Below are 23,555 nucleotides of genomic sequence, written 5' to 3' on the forward strand. Positions count from 1 at the left end.
CAGCTTTCAGATTGTTGAGACTCTTCTTCATCTGTTGTACAGCTCATACCGTCTGTCATAATGTGGACTATTATAAGCTCCATCTACAGTTAATCGATCTCTAACCTCCACCACTTTCTCGTGGAGTCGGTGACAGGCAAACAGCGAGAAGTCAATCATAAATACGGTTGCTTTCACCATTAATGTGTTAGGCCTGGCACTTGGCTTGTCAGTAAGGTGATTAAATTGGTTTTAAGTGCTGATATTGAATCCTTTAAAGCACAACCATGCTGCATTTAAAAGACGTTTATCTCGAAGCCTGCTTCCTGCACCTGTGACCTTTCATGAAAATGCACCACAGTCGGTGCTTTTAGTGTAATTTTCATGGACCTTTCCTCTGTGTTTACTCTTGATGTTTATATTTGAAAACCTTGACCTGCCGGGCTAGCAGAGTCAGCAGGACACTGGTGAGTTGATTTCCCTACCCTGATGAGTGACTTGTAGTCATGAGATGGCCGAAAAAAAGATGGACTTGTTAGTTTGAGCAAATCTTCACCTTTTCCTCGGTTTTTACCCATATGTTTATATTTCAAAACCGTTCAGCTGGTTAGCTAGCTTAGGCTTGCAGAGTCGGCAGGAGGTTTTCAGAGTTGGCAGGAGACTGGCAAGTTGATTTCCCGATCCTGATGAGGAACTCATAGCCACATTCTATCACTGTCAAACAAGTATAACTAATTTTTGTAAAATAGACAATTCATCATAACTTTTGCAGAGCTCACGGAGAGGCGCCCAGAGAAAGTCTCATGGTACATCACATCCATGCAACATGGACTGATATTGTCTCACAAATTCAGTTCATTACTTCATTCCAAAGCATCGTCATATTTAAAAGTCTATTTTTAATACTGTCAATTGGATGACAGGTAATATTCTAATGCTCTTCTGTGCTCCTCATATCTAGATATGCATACGAACAATCAGATACAATTATGAAAACTGACTTTCAAATGACATGTAATATGTTTTGACGAAATAGGAGCATTTCACATTTCTGACAGCAGTAAATTAAGATTGAGGGATTAAAGCACAAACTTCCTGTTCCCAAAGTTTTAGCGTCACGTTTTTTTCTGAGTTCAATAATACTGATGCTGACTTTCTGTTTTAATTTCAATGGAAGTTATTTATCTGACAAATGATGATGAGCAGTCGCCATCAGCAGTGAATCTTAATACCCATCTCGACAGCACAGTTGGTTGATTATTGACAGCAGCTTGTCAGTTAATATACACATCAGTGAATCATATTAAATAGCAAACCAGTCAAATGTGGCAAATCACCACATCGTTAGAAACTCAAATTAGATGGAATATTTTTTATCAAGATGAAAGTCAGTCATAATTTTCTTCAAACTGCTTATTATTTTCCACATCTAATAGGAGTTTGCATATCAGTCCTCTCAAATGCACCACTAGTAATGATAACATTGTCAGTTTAGTTCCAAATCTCCACCCTGTTCTTTAATACCCATATGTGCAAATGTGTTTCTTTTACCATCTTTCACCTTAAAATATATATGGTCGTTTGCCCACTTGATGATGGGACAAGCATAGGTATGAACCAACAAGATCTAAGTTGTCGGCTGTGTGGGTCCGATTGACCAGTTCCTCGTTCTATTAACATTGCTGACTGTATGGCCACAGTTCATTTGTGGTCCTGGGAGATATCACAATAGGTCGGTCAACCCTGAGTTGGTCCATAAATGTAAAAAATCCTATGCGTGTTGTGGGGGCCATATATTATTCACTTTTTATTTGTCCATTTTTTAGTTGTAGCATTCCTTCATTGAGCTGACACTAACAGACAGCCACTGTTGGTGTTGCGCATTAGCTGTGACTTAGTTGATTTAATGGCTGAACACTGTGTTGCCTTCATGTGCCTGTTCTAAATATAAGAATTATGGCTTCAGAATGTATTAACCAAATACATCACTGATTAGTCAATCAACTGAACATTAATCAACAACTATTTGGATGATCAATTAAGTAGAATTGTTGGCTGTTTTATATCATTTTGAATCAAAGTCTTAGATTTTTGAAATGTGGAGTACAAAACAGGGCCTCATCTTGGGCTATGGGATTAGCATTTTTATTTTTTACAATTGTCTGACATTTAATCGAGAAAATTGTAAGATTAATCAACAACAAAAAACAGAACAGTCCCCAATATCAAAGTCCAGCTGGCCTGCATTTGGCAATGGGAGTGCTGACTGTCCCATGAGTGTCACTTCACTGGAACTCCAGCAATAATATTGGACTTTTTAAGAACACACTGTCCAGAAAGAGGATCTTTCAGCTTTGTTCCAACCTGCACATTACTGACAACTATGATGGGCCTCAGGGAAATCATGACGTCTTCTACAAAGTCAGACCACTCTATGATGCAATCAGAAAGCTCTGCCATGAGCTGTCATTGGAGGGACAATTGTGTATCAATGAGCAGATGGTGCCGTGCAGTCAAGCAGTATATGACAGTAATATCAGACCCATGGGGAATCAAGCAATCAATCAATCAACCGTTTTGCTGACCCCCCACTTGTAACAAGGAGATGTCAAAGAAAGAGAGGGAAAACAGTGATCAAGTCACAAGCAGAGATGGGAAGTTTGTCCTTGTGAAGTGGTATGACAACCACCATGTCACTCTGGCCTTCAACTGTTGTAGTGGGCCAAGAAGATGAAGTTTAGAGGTGAATCAAGAAAAGAATCAAGTTTGATATCCAGCACCCAGAGGTTGTGAAGAGATACAACCAGGCCATGGGTGGAGTCGACAAGCTTGAGCCTTTACTGAACAGAAACAAAAATTAAGCTGCTATGTATGATTACCCACACATTCGATCTAGCACTTGTGGCTAGCTTGAATACAGTAGAGACAAAGCAAACCAAGGCATACGAGCTCAGTACATGCTGGACCTCCTACATTTCTGCATGGGCATTGCAGAGACGCTGACAGGCAAAGGCAAGCCAAAGGACATTTGAAAGAGAGGAAAGCCTTCCTTGATCCGTCCAACTCCTTTGGCTGGGATTGCCTCAAAACAGAGTTGCGAGAGGCGTCCCCTTTTGGAAGTTCAGACAGACCTAGTCGACTGCATGCCAAACTTTAACACAAACAGAGAAGCAACCAGATGCAAACTGAAAGGATACACAGGCATGACACATGTCTACTGTAAAAAGTGTAAGATGCTCTTCTGCATGGTTTCACAGAGGAACTGTTACAAGAATGCGCACGTAATGTAAACACGACTGCTGAAAGCAATGATATAATTGTTATAGATTAAGCAGCATTTATTTCTTGCTGTAATATAGGCTACATTTTTTTTGCTTTGTGCTTGCAGTTTATTAATGTTTTTTCAATATTTCTGAATGAATATACAGTATTTTTTTTGTTGCTAGGCAGTACTGTTATTTGTTACTTTTGTAATACTAAAGCAAGGCATACATATCAGATTTTAACAGCATTACTAATGCCAATAAACTAAACTCCCATCTGGACTGACTCTGACTCCTTATTTTTTGTTAATCATTTTGTTAAAATAATACAAAATATACATGCAATGTTTTTTAAAGCATTACTTTATGCATTGATATGAGAGAACCATTCATGAAAAATGAATAAACTCATGTTTTTTTGTTAAAGAAAAGATATCTTAACACAGGTGTATTTAGATTAATGCATTTCTTTCTTCAAAGAAAAACAGTAGATAAAGCATTTTCATTCCAGCATGATATTTGCATACTGTCAATCATGTCATTTACAGCTTAGGTAAGATCTCATCCTAAATTGGCTGTTGAATGTTTTTGGCCATGACAGCTGAAATGAGATTTACAGTACATTACACTTCAAAGCTAACTGGCAAACATAGCAGGATACATTAAACACCCAGAGAGAGAAAGCAATCTCTTCCTCTGTGAAGCTTTCATAACTCAGGTACAAAGTGATATAAAAAGAAGAAATTCACTGACACAATCAGTGCCTTGAAAACAATTAAAATTCAGTCTGACTTAATAGTTTTGTATGTATTGAAACATGATATAATGCATGATTTTATGGCTGCACAGGTGCGTCTATTCTATCGTTGATCAATGTATCTCACTCATGTTCCTCCATCATGGAGTTGTTGACTTCACTCCAGCTTCCTTGGTTGGAGCTGTTTTTATCCGGTGGGTCTCACACCTGTCTGATCTTATTAGATCAGAACATGGCTGCTGAGCTGATCAACTGTAGCTCAGCAGATGGTGAGCTGATGAATGTTCATAATGGAGAAAATTAACATTAAACCTCCTGATAATAGAAATTAGATTGGCTTTTACTTCTATCAAGAGAACAAAGGGAGCCAGAGTCTGTTTTTGATGTCTGGTCATACATGGGTCCCCTTGACTAAAGCAGAACACTCCTATTCAAATTAATTTTATGGAGACCAGTACCCTGCAGCCTTCAGTTTAAATGAAGGCCACATCCTCACATGATGTGAACTGTGTGACACTGTGAAGTCAGTGTTTGTCCTCTCTGTAAACCAAAGGGATGATGTGTGTCCCCTCAGTGTCCAGTCCTTGGTCCTGTCCTCTCGTATCGTTCCATGTTCTCTTATAGCTGATCCAAAGCTGGACAGCTGTCCTCCGTCCCAGTCTGTATTCTGTCAGAGCCAGAGGGCTGGAGCTGCTCTCTTGTGTTCTGTCAGCAGTTGGACCTCAGCTCTCGCTCTGTCTCTTCTCCACCAGACTCCACAGACAGAGCAACCACACACAGACTGACCTCCATCTTCTGTCCTATAAATGAGGACAACACTTCATGTCTTTTCAGTCATTTTATTGTCACTTTGACTGATTAAGAGAGCTTTAAATTGGATCCATCACAGCTGTTTAGTGGGATTTAACCAGTTTTCAGAATTGTACATAATGCTGATCAAAAGCTCATCAAAACCATGCATCATTGTCACCATTTCTTTCTAGACTGTGTAGGCAGATGGTTTATTATGTTTAATCTATAGTTGCCTAAATTAACACATTTATTTGTATTTGTTTTTCACATTGCCTGGCAATTTATCTTTAGGGCAAACTCTTTTCCTCTTTCCCCAATCTACCTTCATATTTTCCACCACCTGCTCCTTTATTTCCCACTCCATCTTAACAATGTATAGTGGTACACATGTTGTCAAGCCTTTACCAACTTACTAGTTTCCCTCAGAATATTGTAGTAATAAAGCTAAAGCTAAGAGAGCAGAGGCTGCAGGTAATCCCTACTCCAATTCAAAACTGATCTCTCTTTAGAGTAAGAATGGAAAGACGACATGGCAGAGAAACAGGCACTTAAACTGGGTAGGGGAAGAAAAACAAGGCTCAGAGAGATAAAAAAAATAGATTAGAGACAAACAGCAGGAGAGATGCCATGCCGTGCTGTCCCACCAGACAGAGAAGAGCACTGCCTGTTAATCACATTGTGTTGTTTAGTTTTTTGTGTGTGTTTGTGTTTGTGCATTGTACTTTTGACACACAAAAAAAACATTTCTCATTGCATTTGTTTGCATGCTGGGATTTGGACTCTGCTCGCTGAAGATTTATCTGCCTCTGCTTTTTCTTTGGTCTTAATGCGCTAAGATTGCACAAAGAATTCTTTAGCCGTCAGTTAATAATGCAGATGTTCAATCTGAGCCACTAAGAAATATATGAATTCCAGCTCAAATATGCAGTTGCGAAAGACCCCCTACAGCCCTAAATAGTCCCACATTTACAACAGACAAAAATATACATAAGCACATTCATGCATCACACACATCACACAGGCCACCACCTGCTATGACGTAAAGAGGAGGAATTCAAGGCTTTCAGGAGTGTAGTTGCTCTGCTCTTGACAGGTTTCAAAGGAGAGATGTTTGCTATGCATGCTGAACTGCCAGTGGGTGTTTATAGTTGTGCTCTGTCTTCTCCTCTGCGCCATCCATATTCCTGACAAGTTTCACAAACATTTCCAAACTCCATGAATGCAAAGGCACCAGGGGGTTTACTAGTAGTGCTCTCTCTTTGTCCTCCTCCTCCCACATACTCTCATTGCCACTTCAACACAAAGTCATTCAGTCTCTAGAGTTTGTATTCACCTTCACTCTGAAACAAGTGCCACGAGTTTTGTGCATTTTTCAGTTGTTGCTTTTTTCACCGCTCACAAGAGGTGGAGGCATTCCATTGTGGAGCTTGACTTCCATTACTCATCCTCCACACACACGCAAACACACACACACACACACACACACACACACACACAGATACACACAAGTACCTGTTGACAATAAACAACTCATTCACAAAATTGGCCTTGATTTACTTCATCTTGCTGAACATGTTTCCTGCCTTTAGAATTATCATTAAATTTATGCAGTATTGTCCAAAATAATAAGTTATATTTCCCTGGTCGTCAACAGTGTTGGGCAAGTTACTTTTAAAAAGTAATTAGTTACAGTTACTAGTTACTTCTTCCAAAAAGTAACTAAATTAGTTATTCAGTTACAAATTATGAAAGTAACTAGTTACTTCAGAAAGTAACTATTGCGTTACTTTCAAGTAAATTTTTAAATGCTTAAATGTGACTCGACCTCCACCTACCCCTCTTTAATGGAACTTAAAGCGTAACTCTCGCCAAAATGCAACCTAGGGTATTTTTGTGAATTTACCCAAGTCAAACTTTTGTTTAAAAGCATATTTAGGACGGAATCGCCACTTTTAAGATTTACCGTATTTTCGTTTTTCGGTCAAATGGCCTTTTGAATGGGAGTGCTAGGGGCTCTTTTATGCTAGCCTCAAAATAGCTATTTTTAAAACACTAAGAAGGCTCGATAGAACATGAAACTTTGCTCGAAGTATCACCAGGGTCTCTACACCTTAACGAAAGCATTGACAACATTGTTTGTGTACCCAGAGTTTACTAAAAAGAGAGGTTTTTGAACAACTCACCGTAGGTCTGACACGCCACATTTTTTGGCGGTAATTATTAAGATGGGAAGAGTAATCAATTAGATTACTCGTTAGTGAAAAAAAGTAACGCTGTTAGTAACGCCGTTATTTATTACGCCGTTATTCCCATCACTGGTCGTCAAGCATAAAGATGTTCACAGTTTATCTGTTAATATACCCAAGCTCTCTTCACCTCATCTTAGGCCTGACCACATAGCCTTTCCCATGGTGCTGCCATGCCAGATGGAGCTGGCACACTCACTGTCTCACCCTGGCATGGACTAGACCCTGTCAGCCTCTGCTCCTGCAGGAGGAATCAGCTTATTAGTCTGAAATTTAAGAGATAAAGAGACACTGGATTGGCTGGACTGCAATAGAACCAACTTCTCTGTCCTTATCATCCATATTTACTATTCTCAGATGTATGCCCTTAACCTAATGGCATGCAATCTTACAAAGCAAATCTTTTGACTTGTTCTTGGTTGGTGTTTAGGTGCTAATGGTCTCTTTTCTGTCTCCTTTCTGGTTTCCGGGATGCTGTCTTCTGATCTGCTCCACCCTGGGCCTGATCTGTGGATCTTGAAATGCAGGTAAAATTAGTGATAGTTATTATACTGTAGCCTACTTATAGGGTCTGATTATAAATGTGTACATAAGCATGTAAAAAGACCGTTTTTGAGTTGATATCCACTGTTTATTTAACTTAAAGAAATTATTGTTTTGAACAAATCTTGTCCAAACCATAATTAAGGACATATATCCATATTAAACAAAAGTATGGAATCAAATCACAAGTTACATCTCTAGAAGCCAAAGATCTTCAGTTGCACAGTTTAAAACTGGTATTTGTCCTTTTGTCATTTAGGTTGGCAGATTCAAAAAATTTTGGAATGAAAACCGTTTGTGTACACTGTGTGATTTGGAAGAAGTACAGAGTCCCATTTTCTTTTGTACTTTACAATATTATTTAAGGAGATTTAGAAATTATCCACGGAATGGCTCGCATATGTACTGCAGGTGCCTCCAATGCATCGCTGCCTCGCTCTAATTCCTCTAACAGCGCTTCACACATGTCCCACTAATGATAGCAAAAATACTATTGTCATGTGTTTCATTTTAAGTTTGTAATCTTTAAAAAAATTACACCATTACGCTGCAATTTTTCGCATTACATGGCCATTTTTTGTCTCGTGCAACTCTGCTCCTGGAGTGCTACTGCCCTGCATGATTTAGGTACCTCCCATACTCTAACACACCTGATCTGCTCATTATCAAGCAAGTGAAGGGCTTGATGATGCTGGTCTTCCAGGCCTATCATCCAATGTTAGGGCACATCTAAGTTTGACGCAGAGGAATGGTGCGTGTATGTGCTGTTGTTTAGTTAAAGCTGTTGTTTTTAACTTTGAAAATAGTTTCCGTAAACAACTCAGCACTACTAGCTATCAAACGTATGAACAGTTTTTTACAGCATTCATGTCTGATAATTATTTGTATTCTCTGTTGGGTGTCCAAATATCAGAGGTTATGAATGCAATCCTATGTGGCAGCTGAATGGCAAAGCTTTGTTAAAACTCTAAAATGAAGTAACTTTAATGAAAACCAGGGCGGACATGTGTATTTCTTTCATAACGTATTAGCTTTAATAAAACCAATGGGCCCCTGGAAGGTAGGAAAAACACATTTAAAAATGCCAGTGTGCTAGTGTTCTTTTACCATGTGGTAGTGATGGGGCTCGTTTGTGTGATGGATACTGCTGGACTGGCCGCCGTGTGGATGTGCATCAACGTTTTGCCATTATCAATTTAACATTGTCTTTCTTTGCAATTTTACTTTGACATTGTAAACATATCCATGTGGATAGTTTTTGGCACAGTGACGTCAGTAAATGTTTATGCTATGGGACATTTTTCAACTGAATTAATCTAATTTCACCGCATTCGTCTGACTGTGAATTGTGCTGCACTCATTTCCAGTTTGTATGGTTGCCAATGTTTTTCCACCCCATGCAGTGACAACCATATGGTTAGATGTTTGTGTGATTAATAGTGTTTCAGTTGCATCTACATTGGTATGGAGAGAATAATCCTCCATCCTAGTCATCCAGTCTGTACTGTATGTCAGATGTATTCTCATCAACTAGTATGTGTTTTTAAAAATACTCCTAACAACACATGCAGCATCACACATAAAACACCTAAACTCTTTCATGAATCTACATTTATGAGAAACATGCACAGTATCAGGTACATGACACACCAACACAAGAACACCTAAACGCAATTAGTAATCACCCCACTTTCCATTATTCTCCACTGGCTTCATTTTGCCGCTTGCATCAGTCAGTCAGTTAGTTAGTCTTTTAATGATCCCAAATTTGGAAATTTCAGTGCTACAGCAGCAAAATATCAGACACACAACACACATACAGAATATACAATAAATATTAAATAGTAGTCACTGCTAGGCAGGAAATCACAATCCAAACTCTCCTCCTGCATGGTCCCTCATCGGCCCTCTCTCTCTTTCTAAAGTTATTTGCTATTTATTTATGTGTACTTCATGCACATGCAACCTTGTGGCACTTATTCTCAAAGACTTCCCCTTGATCAATTGTGGCTTGGATTGTGCCCCAATGTAAATGTAATGATATGTAATAATGTAATAATATCAGTTACACCTGCATTTAAAAAGCCAAAATGTCTGTTGTGTAAGAGGTCACCTCTGTTACCATGGCCAGCCTTAACATCTAAGCTAAGGAGGTTCCGTTTTTGGTTTGGTTTGGCTGTTTGTCAGCAGGATTACAGAAAAAAATATCGGCCCAATTTTTTATGAAACTTGGTGTTAGATGTAGAATAGGCCAAGTAAGAACCCTTTACATTTTGGGGCAGATACACAAATCATCTTTCAGTTTTGTCAACATTGTGAGTGCATGGTTGGGGCAGAGTTCTGCGCTCTCCAAGTGCCCTTCTAGTTATATATATATATATATATATATATATATATATATATATATACTATATATTATATAGTAGGACTGGTTGGACTTAAACAATGAATTCAACTGTAAAAACCAGCTTGATGTGTTAGGAAAAGTAAATGTTAGCTAGCAGATTTGCTAACATTAGTTTGCCCCCACAGCACAAATATTTCCTCATACTTTTTCTTATAAAAAATGGATTTAATGCGAAAGGATTGCTTGTCGTGCAGAGCCAGTAAGCAGGTTGGCTTTCTGATTTCAGCTTTCAGCTGCTTCTAGCCACCTTTTTAATTATTTGTTTTTTGGCTAGCCTTCACATTGGATGGTTGAGCCACACAGCAATCATAAATATCACATAGGCTATAAGGAATGTAGGCATTTAAGCACACACTTCTTGCCCACCACAAAACAACAGAAAAAGAGAAATAGTAAAACCAGCAATGCTTTTTAAGGAATGAGAGCAAATATGCCTCCAAGTTCCTATATGACAGCTGGCCATAGGGGCAATTTCGTAAGCTGTTGCTATTATAGCAGTTGTAATATGTATGTAAATATTTCCTAGTTGTTAACCATAATTAGTTGGCAGTGAAAGGTTACCACTATATGTTGACAGAGGAGGGGAAAGGTCAAATTAATTGGAAAATAAGCACTCAGAGGGCCGATGAAGCCTCCAATGTGCCTGACAACTAAAGTTTTCTGGCATCCACTCGCTTTTTTTTGTTAATCTGTCTCATGCATTTACATCACATGCTTCTGTCACACATTTTAAGATTGACTGTTCTTTTCACTCAGTCTGCTTGTTATGTATTCTATTTTTCCTTTGTTTCTTTCTCTCCCACGAAACCAATGAAATCCTAAAAGACATACAACAGTATTTACAACCCATGAGGGCAAAATAGAATTTTGGATACGTTGTCTTGTTTACATCCTCCACAGTCAGAAAGAGTGCCTCTGACTTGCGTTGTGTACAACCTGCAATGCTGTGGACCTGCATTAAGGGCTCAGCACCATTGCTTTTTTATCATTTTTATTGAACAGAGGAAGGTGAGCCTCCCACTGCACCCACTGTGATTCAGACTCTCTAAGAAAGTTGTAAATTTGGTGTGGTTGATTAGCAGCAGAAAGGGAGTATGTATTTCAAAGTGTTTTACCAGTGGGAGTGAAAGAAAGTTTTATCAAGATGATTACATAAGCTGTTTTTCTTTTAGTGATTTTTCAGATTAGTATTTGAATAAAGGGCTATTGGAAATGCTTTTTTATGTTCTGCATCCTTTGGTGTCCCTGCTTTTCTCATCAATCATATCAAACAAAAGCCCCTGTGATTAGAGGGTGTATAGGTTTGGAATGCACTTCATCTTCACCATTAACAATTGTTGGATATTTTGCATGTCTCCTATTTTATCCAAAGTCTACTTTTCTAACTTTTCTAACTTCCCAGTGTAACTCTGCACAATACTGACAATAGGCCTATACTAAATAATTTAGTGATTCTATATTCCCCAAAAAATGTCATTTCTGAGTCACTCTTGAACTTCTACAGCAAATGCCTGCTTGAGTCTGTTTTTTTTCTGAGAATGACCAGCTGTGTCTAGTTTGTATTCTTGCCAATGTTATTGCAGCTTTCAGTGACAGCCATATGGTCAGTGTGTTCGTCACATAGTCACCTTTGTCACGTAATGACCTTTGGTTAGGTTATTTTCAGAATTTTGGAGCAGTGAATAATAAGCACGTTTGGATGTAAAAGAGGAGGGCAAGACAGAGAAAGTCAGTGTGTCAGTTTGCTCCTTCACATGAAGGTTACAAACAAGCAGATCAGCTGTTTCAGCTGCTTCATCTTGTTCCATTTCAGTTGTGGCTGGGAGTCCAGCTTGTCAGAGTCACATACTGCATATGTACAGTATATGTTCATGCCCCCCCCCAATCAGCTGCTACTTGACATATGACAAGGACATGTTGGACATAAACCTGTCAGTCTACCGAAAAGACATCTTGAGAAGAAAGTGTGTTTATGTTTTCATAGGAGACATGCTTTTTTATGTTGATGATATTGGATTACACTTTACTTGAAGGTATCTGCATAAGAGTGACATGACACTGTCATGAACGTGTCATAAACATTATAAACAAGTCATAAACGTTCATGACATAACACTTCTTTTAGTAAGTGTCATTCGGTTGTCATGATAAGTTAGGGTTAGGGCTAGGGTTAGGGTTCATGTGTCATGACTGTTACATGACAATGTCATGTGTTTATGCCAGTGTCATGTCACTCTTATGTAGATACCTTCAAGTAAAGTGTTACTGGATATTGTTGTACGCAGTGTTATTGAAACAACCTTATCAAAAGATTAAATCAGTGACCACACACACACTTAACACACCGTAGCATTTTTAGTGCCAGAAGAACACTTCTCTATCAGGGTAACTTAGAAATGCACACATGCTAATCCCATACATTCACCCCCCTTTAGTATTCCACTCACTATGCCATGAACCCAAGTAGCTTGCTTCAGTCTGTCAATTTCTGTCATTGTGGTGTATGTTGTATGAATTCAAGCTGCGTTCAGCCATGACGGCAAACGCAGCCTACTCCCCCGGCATGTCAGCGATGTGCTGATGCAACACAGTGGTTAGAATCCTCGTATTCAAACTGTCCTCTGCGTTGTGGCTTCTCCAATGCGTGACAGAGGCTCCCAAGGAAGCGGGGTGTGTGTGTGTGTGTGTGTGTGTGTGTGTGTGTGTGTGTGTGTGTGTGTGTGTGTGTGTGTGTGTGTGTGTGTGTGTGTGTGTGTGTGTGTGTGAGTGAGTGAGTGAGTGAGTGAGTGAGTGAGTGAGAGGGAGAGAGAGAGAGAGAGAGAGAGAAATAAAGAAAATGTCAGCATGTGTCAGATGGGTGCCTGTGTACATGGCATGTTTTTGCATTTACAGTGCAGTAAATGTCTGTGTGTATATTTATGTTTATTTCCATAAAACCTTTAATGTGTCTCCTCTCCTCTCACTGCAGATAAAAGGTCATGCAACACCATATGTAGTGTGTGTGTGAGAGGTACAGCCTGATGACCATGCTCATAGTTACACCCTGCAGAACTCATATCTTATTCGTTAATACAACTGGCCCCTTTCCCCTTAGTGTCTAACCATATGTCATTTATCTGTTTGAGTTTTTTGTTTAAATTAAGGCATACCTGATTGAAGATGTTGCTGTTTATTTTGGGCCATATGTTGTGGATGGCAGTGGCAGCTTTTAATGCTGTAGCGCGGTACATAAACAAAACCAGAACGGTGCATATCTATCCGCAGCATCTAGTTATCTATTCATCTATGCACATTTTTCTGTCTGACAAATGTTGTTGGTTGTCATTTGACAGACATTTAGTTACACCACCATACATACCTGCAAACCTGCACACCTGCTCATGCATATAATGTTCTCTCTGTACGCTTATGGGTGTAAATTAAGTTGTTTCCCATATAATTATAGATCCTGTCAATATGATTATTACAGCTGTATAGGGCAGAGAAAATAAAACACACACAAACCCAGTATACGCATGTCCTTGAACACAGAGAAATCACACATGAGTATGCAAATAAAGGCATATATTGTTGCTGTGGTTTCAAATTTGCAAATTTGATTTTCTTTTCAGATTTTAGCCTTGTCAGCATGGCTGTAGGGATGGCAATGGTCTATAGGTGGGTCCTGACTCAATTATTTCAACATCTATGTTATTATATTAATCCAAAATACTTCCCTTGACTAAGTGTAGAGCTAAAATTTGTGGTTTTGATTGAAATGTCTAGGAAACTATTGGATGGATTGCCATTACATTGTACACATTCATGGACGATTTGTAATACATTGGTCATCCCCTGACTTTTAATGTTTTTATTCTTGAATCCAAGTTATTTTTCTGAATAAGGTCCACCGGAAAACAGCAATGTAACAATGCAGCATTTCATTTTAAAAACCAAGAACAAAGTTGCTAACTAAGAAAAAAAATATCAAATGTCTACAACAGTGACAGACACTTTTTTTTTCTTTTAGGATGCACATAAGCAACATTTTGATCATTTGATCTTCATCAGATCTTCATCAGCTTCAGTCAGTGATCAAAATGGTGCTCCAAATATGGGTGCCCCACGGTTTGTGGGCATTATTTATTTCCTGTTCTGCCCATCTCATAGTGAGTTTGTGGCTGATGTGAAGGTTAAATTCCCTCTCTGATCAATATTGAGCTTTCATTGGTTGTAAAGATATTTGACAGGCATTCATGTGCATGCATAGCCTGATAGCATGAACACATAAGCATGCACACCGCTTCGATCATATTCACCTTTGTAATCAGTGGACCTGAGAGGTGCACATTGTTTAATTTGCCCTTATCACAGCAGTATTGTAGACGAGGCTCTGGGCCATAGATTAAACGTCATTATTTAATGAGAGGAGAGCAGGATGGATGCAGCATGTAATTAGAACGACATATACACTGCTCTGATATATCCATCACCATAGACTGAGGGCCTGGCATATATGTGTGTGTGTGTGTGTGTGTGTGTGTGTGTGTCTGTGTGTGTGTGTGTGTGTGTGTGTGTGTGTGTGTGTGCGTGCGTGCGTGCGTGCGTGCGTGCGTGCGTGCGTGCGTGTGTGTGTGTGTGTGTGTGTACGCCTGCTGTGGGCTTTCTCATTCAACGCTCACATGAGTGTGTGAGTATGCAAATACGCAACACATTAGGTGCTGCTCATCAGTCTTCTGTTAAATCTGTTTTTGTCAGCCATGAACACACACACACACACACACACACACACACACACACACACACACACATACACACACAGACATAACACACTCGACACACGCTCAAATGATCTGAATCTTATTTGAAATCCCACTCCTCCAAGGCAATATATCATGTATCTGAGAGGTAGAAATACAGATTGGGCATGTAAGCTCTCGGGTGTTGCTGGTAAAATATGTTAATGATCCTGAGGTTAGGTAATAAGGATGTCTTCCATGACTAATGGAGAGAGTCACTATCTATTTATCTCTGTCTCACCATCTATGTTTTTAGTTTTCTCTATTTCAATTTTCTGTTATTCACACAGACACACACGTTCATGAAAAAAGGTCTGTTTGGATCCTATTTATCAAGATAGAATTTGACTGATTAGGCAGGAACATTAAAATACACCAGCACACACACACACACACACACACCAAATACAGTACAAATGTGTATAGTGCACTAATACTGTAAGTTACAGTAACAAGGCAACACAAGGCAAACACATTTAATGTGATGATCTGCTGACATCTAGTGGTCATTCTATTTTATTGCATTGTGCAGTAGTTGGTATTTGTATTTTGCAGGTATTTTACAGATTTGACTTAGTAGTTCATAACTGTAAGAAAAAAATTACCCAAAATGTGTTATACATTTGATATATACCTTAAGTATATACATTTCCTATATAGCATTTGTATAAAGATGTGCCACAAAATTCCTATAAATGATAAACTTTTTTAAGTTGGCTGTAATCGAAATACTTTATTTTGCATGTACAGTAATGTGAATGCTGTAAAAGAGTAGAAATGGATAGTGTGTGAAAGTGAGCAAAGGAACTAGGACCACATACTGTAAAACATTGTGTTGGAAAAAGCTGTTATTTATTTATTTTATTTATTTTATTTCAGGTTTATTTAACAGGGACAATGCACACTAATAATACATATGAAAATTTAAGATGTGCCAGAATTAGCCAAAAGGCTATTTTACATCTGCTGTCCCTGCTGTAAAGTTACCCGGGTGGTTTGGATCTTTAATGATTCTCCTAGCCTTTTTTCTTGCAGTGCCTGGTCTAAATATCCTTTAGGCAGGGTAGGGCACCGGCTATTGTAGGTTCAGCCAAACAAACCACTACTTGCAGGGTCTTGCCATCCAGTTTCGCTGTTTGCTGTACTCTTTGTTGTCAAATAATGATCAGTGATCAGTCCGCTGCTTTGCTGGTTCTTTGAGTTCAGCTAGTGTGTGTCAGGGCCCTCAGATTTGTTGGGGATGTGAAAGAAGCAATGCTATTTAAAAACCTTTAATACATGCAAATGCCATAAAAATAATGTATGAATTCAGCAGGAAAATAAAAAAGGAAGTTTGAAAGTTTAGCTACAAGGCAGTCTAAGGGTTCAGATCATAGAGTCAGAAGTTTGACTAGTTTGAATACATAGTGGAAAGAAAATCACCACTCGGTGACCTTGCAGCCTTCATTAAAAAGTAAAGAGTAAACATTTCAGTGGCGGAGAACTTCAAAGTCAGAGGAAATGCTTTATCCATGTATCGCTGGCACACATTTAACAGGTTTATATATTTAACTTTGCAATGCCCTTCATCAGATCTTTAACTTTCTTGAAATGGGAATATGCCAGAAACACCCAGCATGTTTCTTGGAGTTTGAAAGAAACATTTTGAAATATGATATTTAAAGCCAAGAAAGGAATATGTGTAACTTTTGATGTGTGTGCAAAGGGCAGCGTTAAAGTGACGTTGAGTTGTGCAAACGTCGACTGGAGAGAAGTATTTGTAGGCAAACTATAAACTGACTCAACAGCACACACATAGCACACAGATAGTCTTCGGTGTTTGTGCGTGGGTGTGCAAACATAAATCAAATCAACTTGGATCCACCCACTTAAGTCCTTGACAGACTAATTGCAGCATTGGTGTTGAGTGGATGTAACACAACAACTCTGAAACCACATTATTAGCAAAACACTATCATTAGACAGCAGTCCACCTGTTGTTTTTCAATTATACAAAGCTGCTGCTGCTGACTCCAATAAAGATGTGTATTGGGATTGCAAACCGTAATCAGTAACTTCAGAATGTGAAATGATTCTCATTTGTTTCTCATTTGTTTAGGACTGACATAGACAGTTCAGTAGATGGGCATGTAAGGTCAGGTCTTTTGTTCTGCTTGCTTTGTGCATGGATATTTTCAAGCCCTGTTTGAGGTCATAAACCCATATCCCATGTGCAAATCTGTCTGGAGTGAGTCATAAGCAGTTGTTTATTAAAAAATAGGTAAGGAATATCTGCCTGAGTATTTCTTAAATTTATGCTATAAGACAAAGATGATTTTTGTAACCTTCAAACACTGCAGATGCTGTAATTTAAGAATTTTACATTATTTTCCTTCTTTTTTTTCACTAAAATTTTAGCTGCATTTTTTATATAAATATAAACTCCTTTATACTTGAGAGAGATCTGTTTTTTTTCTCACTTCAAAACATGGCTTAAGGCATAGTGTCTCTCTCCTTTTGCGTCAGTCAGGACAAACAACATTTTTTACCTTATTAATATTCCCCTATTAATGCCCAAAACGATTATTTCTTACCCCACACACTGCTGACAGCCTCACTTTTTTCAGCTTTATTACTACATTACTACTTTTCCTAGGTTTAGGGGCCATCTGAAGTGATGTTGCTATCAATAACTTAATCCAGAAGGGATCATGTACCAGTCAAGACCTGTGAGCAGACCCAGTAACGATGAGTCAGCAAGGGCCCTCAGCCATTAAAAATGCTTTGTCTGTAGCAGTAACATGTTCTTTACAAAATGCGCTCTGCAGTGGTTCTTGTATTTAAACTCAAAATACTTAAAAGACTAACATACTTAGTTGAATTGTGTCATTTAGCAGAATTTGCTATCTTTGTAGTAACGCAAATACCAAGTAATAGATACTGTATGTTATTAAACTGAACGCACTTACAGTTTGAAAAAGGCATAATGTGCTTACTGTGAGTGTTTGGACTTCCATGGTGACCCACTGTCAGAGAGAGAGAGAGAGAGAGAGAGAGAGAGAGAGAGGGAGAGAGAGAGAGAGTGTGTGTGTGTGTGTGTGTGTGTGTGTGTGTGTGTGTGTGTGTGTGTGTGTGTGTGTGTGGATGCTTAAGGCACTGACTCTCAGTCAGATGTGACGTGCTGTAGGCTTCCACATTCACTGCACAGATGAGAGTGTGAGTACACACTCTACTCATTAGACACAGCTCAACAGTCTTCTTTGAAATCTAGCTATGTCACAGTCACACAAACACACACACACACACCTCCATTGCAGTCAGTGCCTCTCTTTCTCTCTCTCTGATGTTTCTATAGCAACGGCAGGCCCAGAAGGGGAGAAGAGAATTATTTTTTACCAGAACCCATAGCGAATTAAATACCCAGTCAAAAAATGCATACAATCCCCATTAGACTATGTATTCATTTTTCACTGTATCACTGCTGGCACATATTGGGAATAGATGTATAGTAGTGCATTAAATCAAATGCAATTAAAATATGTAGCATTAATCACTGTAATATGAAATATAAACTCAGTGGACATTTTATAAAGCACACCTGCTCATTAATGCTAACAGCCAGTTCATCCACACAGCAAAGCTTGAGGCAACTCTCAATATAGAAAGAATACAGACTGACTGAGAGTACAACCCACACAATTTGACTGTCTGATATGTCAGTTTTTTTACGCTGACCAGTTGTCTTAAGATAAATAATGTCCTGTGTGGGAGGATATGTTTTAGTGCCCAGCCACAGACTCGCAGTGATAAATAGCACGTTGAACAACAACCTGAATATGGATGGAATTTTGGAAATTAATGTACATGGACTTCATTAGTTACGCATCAAAGTGCTATTTCACAACTCCAAAATTTGCCCTATAAATGACTATCAAAAACGTACTGGAAACAGAATGGTGGTATTAGACGGGCGTGTTGTTGGGTCTGTGGTTTATTATTATTAATTGACTGTGCTGTGAGATAGAATGATCTATGCAACTTATATTAGCATCTATGTGCTATTTATTGTATGCAACCCCATTGTGAATAGTAGCTCCAACACCCTATGCCTGCTGTCCCACTCTCACCCTCGCATAAAGATGATGTTTTTCTAACTTGCCACTGAAAAGTGTGAAACATTGGGGTTGCCAACATGTGCAGGGCAGATGGAAGAGTGTAGTACTTTTTTAATTAATTCCACTCAGAGCAGATTTGGCAGCCGCAGCCACACAGTCATTTTAAACATGGACCTCTCTCAAGAATTAGGTTGGCAGCATATGGCTGCGAATTAGAGATTGCTGTCCATATATACTGCAGCATCAAAACAACAGAGAGCAGCTGGAGATAAATATGGCTGTGTTGATTAAATTTGGATATGAGCTAAATTTATAAATGAGATAAGTTTGTTCATATGTTTGGTGAATCTGTCTGTGCAAATGTGGCGAGGAGCACAACACATGTTTTTATGCATACACAAAAAGTGGCACAATGCGTGTCTGTGTGTGCAGGTGCACAGTTGAGGTCTGCCAACATTTGTTGTGGTCCATAATTCCATAATTTGCTAGTTTGCTCACTCACTTGAAAACAATTATCTCTGCAGGGTAGCCCATGACATTTTCCTTTGGACAAGCGCTGTCCTCACAAGCTTCCCTGTTCCATTAAGTCCCACTAAGATCCTTTTCAAATCATGTCCCAGTTCACCTCACCACAGTAAACAACTACCTGTTGTCTTTGGCCATGTCATTTGAGTTTGTGTCGTTTCATTGAACCTCAAATGATTGGACTGACTAACTATATAAGATTCAGCATGAGTGAACAAATATATTTGAGACTCAGAAATCTCTCTCAGAACAACAGGATAGACTGTAGATACATTCCAAATTGCTCATTTCTTCCCCTTCATTGGAATGCAGGAGAAGCAAGTATGGGAAAGTAGTTTTTGGAGTTGTTAAGAATCAAGTCTTACATAAATATGTTTGCATCCAAGCTTCTAATAGTTTTATTTAGTGGTAATGAGTTACCACTTTGTGATGAAACATAATGATAACTAGAACTGCAAGCAGTTATGACGGGGGAGGGGTTATAAACTCAAAGCTCTGGGATTTTCTCGTACATCTCTGCAGTGGGTGAGGTCATACCAGGTTGGCAGAGAACAGGTGGTAGATGTGGAAGGGACCTTGTCCTCACCACTTAAATTAACGTGTGGAGTTCCCCAGGGGAGCATTTTGGGTCCTCTCTTTTTTTTGTTATATGTTAATGACATGCCATCTGCCATAACTTGTAATTTGTTTCTATTTGCAAATGATTCAGCTATTTTAGTCTCTCATAAAGAGAAATCAGAGGTGGAAAGGTTGCTTAGTTTAGAGCTCCTTAACCTCAGTGCTTGGTTAACAGACAAAAAGCTGTCTCTCCACCTGGGCAAAACAGAGTCAATTCTTTTTGGGTCCAGAGTTAAACTGAAAAAGTCTATGGGGTTTAGGGTAGTCGTAGGTGAAGTTGAAATTTCGGCCAAGGAAGCGGTCTCTTACTTGGGCTGTATACTGGACAACAAACTATCAGGGGAGTTTATGGCCCGGAAAATTATCTCAAAGGTAAGCCAAAGGACTAAGTTCCTGGCAAGAATATCCAGCCTCTTAGATAGCAACACCTTGAAAATCCTGGCTGATGCTCTTGTTCAATGCCATCTTGACTATGCCTGTACATCTTGGTATACAGGCACTACTAAAAGCCTCAAAGACAAGCTACAGATCTGTCAAAATAAACTGTTCAGAGTGGTCCTTAAACTCCATCCTAGAACTCATCTTCTCCCTGACCATTTCTCCAGTCTTAGGTGGCTCAGAGTGGAAGAGAGAGTTTCCCAACTTAAACTGTGTTTAGTTTATAATATAAGAAATAACCTGGCACCCAAGTATTATGTAATTACTTTTCAAAAATTAGTGATACGCATAGCTATTCCACCAGGGGGAGTTCCACAGATTACAGGCCCTGCTGTTTTAAGAGCTGTATGGGAAAGTACTCTTTCCTATACTCGGCAGCTGTCTTGTGGAATGGCTTACCTTCCAACCTTAAATTGTTGAGCTTCTCCTACTTTCATTTTAAATTGTCAATAAAAAAATGGTTATCAAGCCCATAAACAAAATCAAAAGATCCTTGAAGTACTAGGAATATTGTACTGTATTGTCTGTTTATGTGTCTGCATGTCTGTTAGGGAATCTAGCCCTTGTTGTCTATTGTGTTTTAGATCTGTTTTACTTGTTTGTTTTGATTATTAGTTGACCCCTTTCCCCTTTGTCCTCAATGTTTTTAGTCCATGTGGTGTTACTCCCTTTCCATCTTAAGGACCACAATGGAAACAAGCCTTTGGGCTTTATTGTGTTTTTATCATTTTGAACACCTCTTGTTGATTGTTGTTCAGTAAAGTTTTCATTCATTCATTCAGTCCAAGCCTCCCCAGTGCAAGTCGCCCCCGACGACCCACCCAGCATGCATAAGCGATACCCAAGGTGCAACGGTGGGGAGGCAAACATCAGGAAATATTGTGAGGTGTGAGCTTCAACGTCTGTAGTACATTGCCTTTGTAAATTTCCCATTTACATTGATTGAGTTATAGGCCAAAATGCGGCTACATTGATTAAAGCGCCCCCTTATGGCCGATCTTTGCCAAATTTGGTACAGAGCCTCAAAATGGGACGTTGAACAATAATACTCTGATTTTGTTCTGATACCTATTAATTTGGCAGAAAATTGTTTTGTTGCTAGCTACGAAAATTAGTTTGGTTGTAAATTGTGCATAGTTTAACGTAGCAAAGTTCTTTTGATAACTTTTTGTCAGGTCGGTCTGGAGATGCTACATACCGAGTTTTGTGCAGATCGGTCGCACTGTCTAGGAAGAGTTCGAAAAAGTAGGTTTACAATAAATCACGATATTTCGGGGAACGCGTGGATATTAGTATTTTTTATGTGCGATGTACAGTTTGGGGGTTATAGGGCCAAAAACGTTTTTCACAAGATTTCACAAGTTCCCCCGTGAACCAAAAAGGCAAAAAGTGTGGGAGCTGAAGGTGAAAAGAGCAAACTGGAGGGCAAGTGACTACTCATTATTGTGTGAGGTAAATGTCAATTTCTCTCTTCGACTTATGATAACAAATTACATAGGACAAATATAGTAATACCATCGTTAATGTGTACCATGCTGTCAAAAAAGTTCTAACACTGCTTTAGAAATAAATGAAGTTTGAAGTTAGCCATGCCTTATGCTAGCGTTAGCTTTTTCGCTAGCACTCCATGTACCTAAATGGTTGTGATCTTGCCATAGTCATGACTTGAATTTAAACTAGTCTGACTTAAATTGTCATCTGTAACTCAAATGTAATATACTGTGGCCACGCAGGCATGTCTATTATGTTGATTTAGATCACCAAAATTACTACTAAGTTATTATTGCTAGTGTGATAACGTTCAGGGCTGTAGTACCGGGCGGTTTTTCTATGGTCTCGGACTTGTCTCGGACTCGCTGGTATTTGGACTTGGACTTGTCTCGGCCTCTGCCACTGGTCTTGCCAAATATGGATTTTGGTCTCGACCGAGTCCAGGAGTCTTTATTATGTTTATTATAATATTGGAGGGAAAGTGAAACACAGCTCGGACGGGGATGTTGTTCGGCTTTTCACAAGTTTAGACAGCTAGCTAACGCTACGCCGACGTTTGCTAACGTTAGCGCAACAGCGTTAGCCTAGCCTGCTAGGTAAATATTACAACTGCCTTCAGAGTTTCCTATTTCTGCGTCCACATTGTCAACATAAGACCTGTGGCGTTAGTGCTCCTTTTGTACCATAATTTTATTGAATGAAATATTAAGCTTCGCTCCTACGAGATGGGTGGGTTTTTGTTACGTTACACACAAAGCTAACTGGCTATAGTTAGCCTGTACGTATGCTAGCGGACATTAGCTAACGTTGCCGAGAAAGGTAAACACTGCTCAGAGACTTATTAGGTGACGTGGTCACTCACTACCATGGGCATTTTTTAGAGGCCCGTTTACGATATAGAAGGTAAATATACACTGGAATATTTTCGTACATATTGACAAACGTTGATAATAACATGTATATGCCTGTTTATGGTGAAAATAAGCGATTTATTTCAAAATAGCATATTCCCCCCATAGGGTTACACTGTAGAGTCATCTGACGATGGTATCCAATATGGCGCCCATGATTTGAGTTGGCCAAACTCTCTATATATACGGCTCTGTGTCTACGTTGATTATAGCTCCCCCTAATGGAAGATCTTCACCAAATTTGATACAGAGGCCCGGGGGGGCAAGGCCAATAGGAATCCCAAGTTTTGCTCTGATACCAATTAATTTGACCAAGATATGCTGATGTTCGTGTTTGGTACCTAGCTACGAAATTTTGTTTGGTCGGTAATTGCGCATAGTTTTACTTAGCAAAATTATTTTTGATAAGTTTTAGTCACGTCCATCTGGAGATGCTATGTACCAAGTTTCGTGCAAAACGGTCGCACAGCCTAGGAGGAGTTCGAAAATGTTTGCTTTGCACATTGCGCATTAATACGAAAAAAGTCCATCATTCATTTTTCACCATAACAGTTTTATGTGGTGCTGGTGGTGGAGAAATACCACATCTTTGAGTTCCCCGTTGGCTGCCAAACAGCTCTGCATTTACATACTTCGATTTTTTGGTCAGCAAATCAAACCTGCAGACAACCAAACATCATTTATCGAGGCTGCAACTTTTCATATTGAATTAA

The 23,555-nt window shown here is 39.1% G+C and overlaps 1 protein-coding gene and 1 long non-coding RNA gene across 3 annotated transcripts in view; both read left to right on the top strand.

The window, feature by feature from the left end:
* Positions 1-23,555, top strand: part of LOC116046568 (limbic system associated membrane protein) — a 782,424-nt gene that overhangs the window by 454,817 nt on the left and 304,052 nt on the right. The window lies entirely within an intron of this gene.
* On the top strand, positions 1,027-22,126 carry LOC118495122. The gene is made up of 3 exons (XR_004897437.1): positions 1,027-1,039; positions 3,723-3,729; positions 21,950-22,126. It is a non-coding gene; the product is annotated as an uncharacterized LOC118495122 (long non-coding RNA).

Source organism: Sander lucioperca, chromosome 5 (genome assembly GCF_008315115.2).
Source record: "Sander lucioperca isolate FBNREF2018 chromosome 5, SLUC_FBN_1.2, whole genome shotgun sequence".
Classification (NCBI taxonomy): Eukaryota; Metazoa; Chordata; class Actinopteri; order Perciformes; family Percidae; genus Sander; species Sander lucioperca.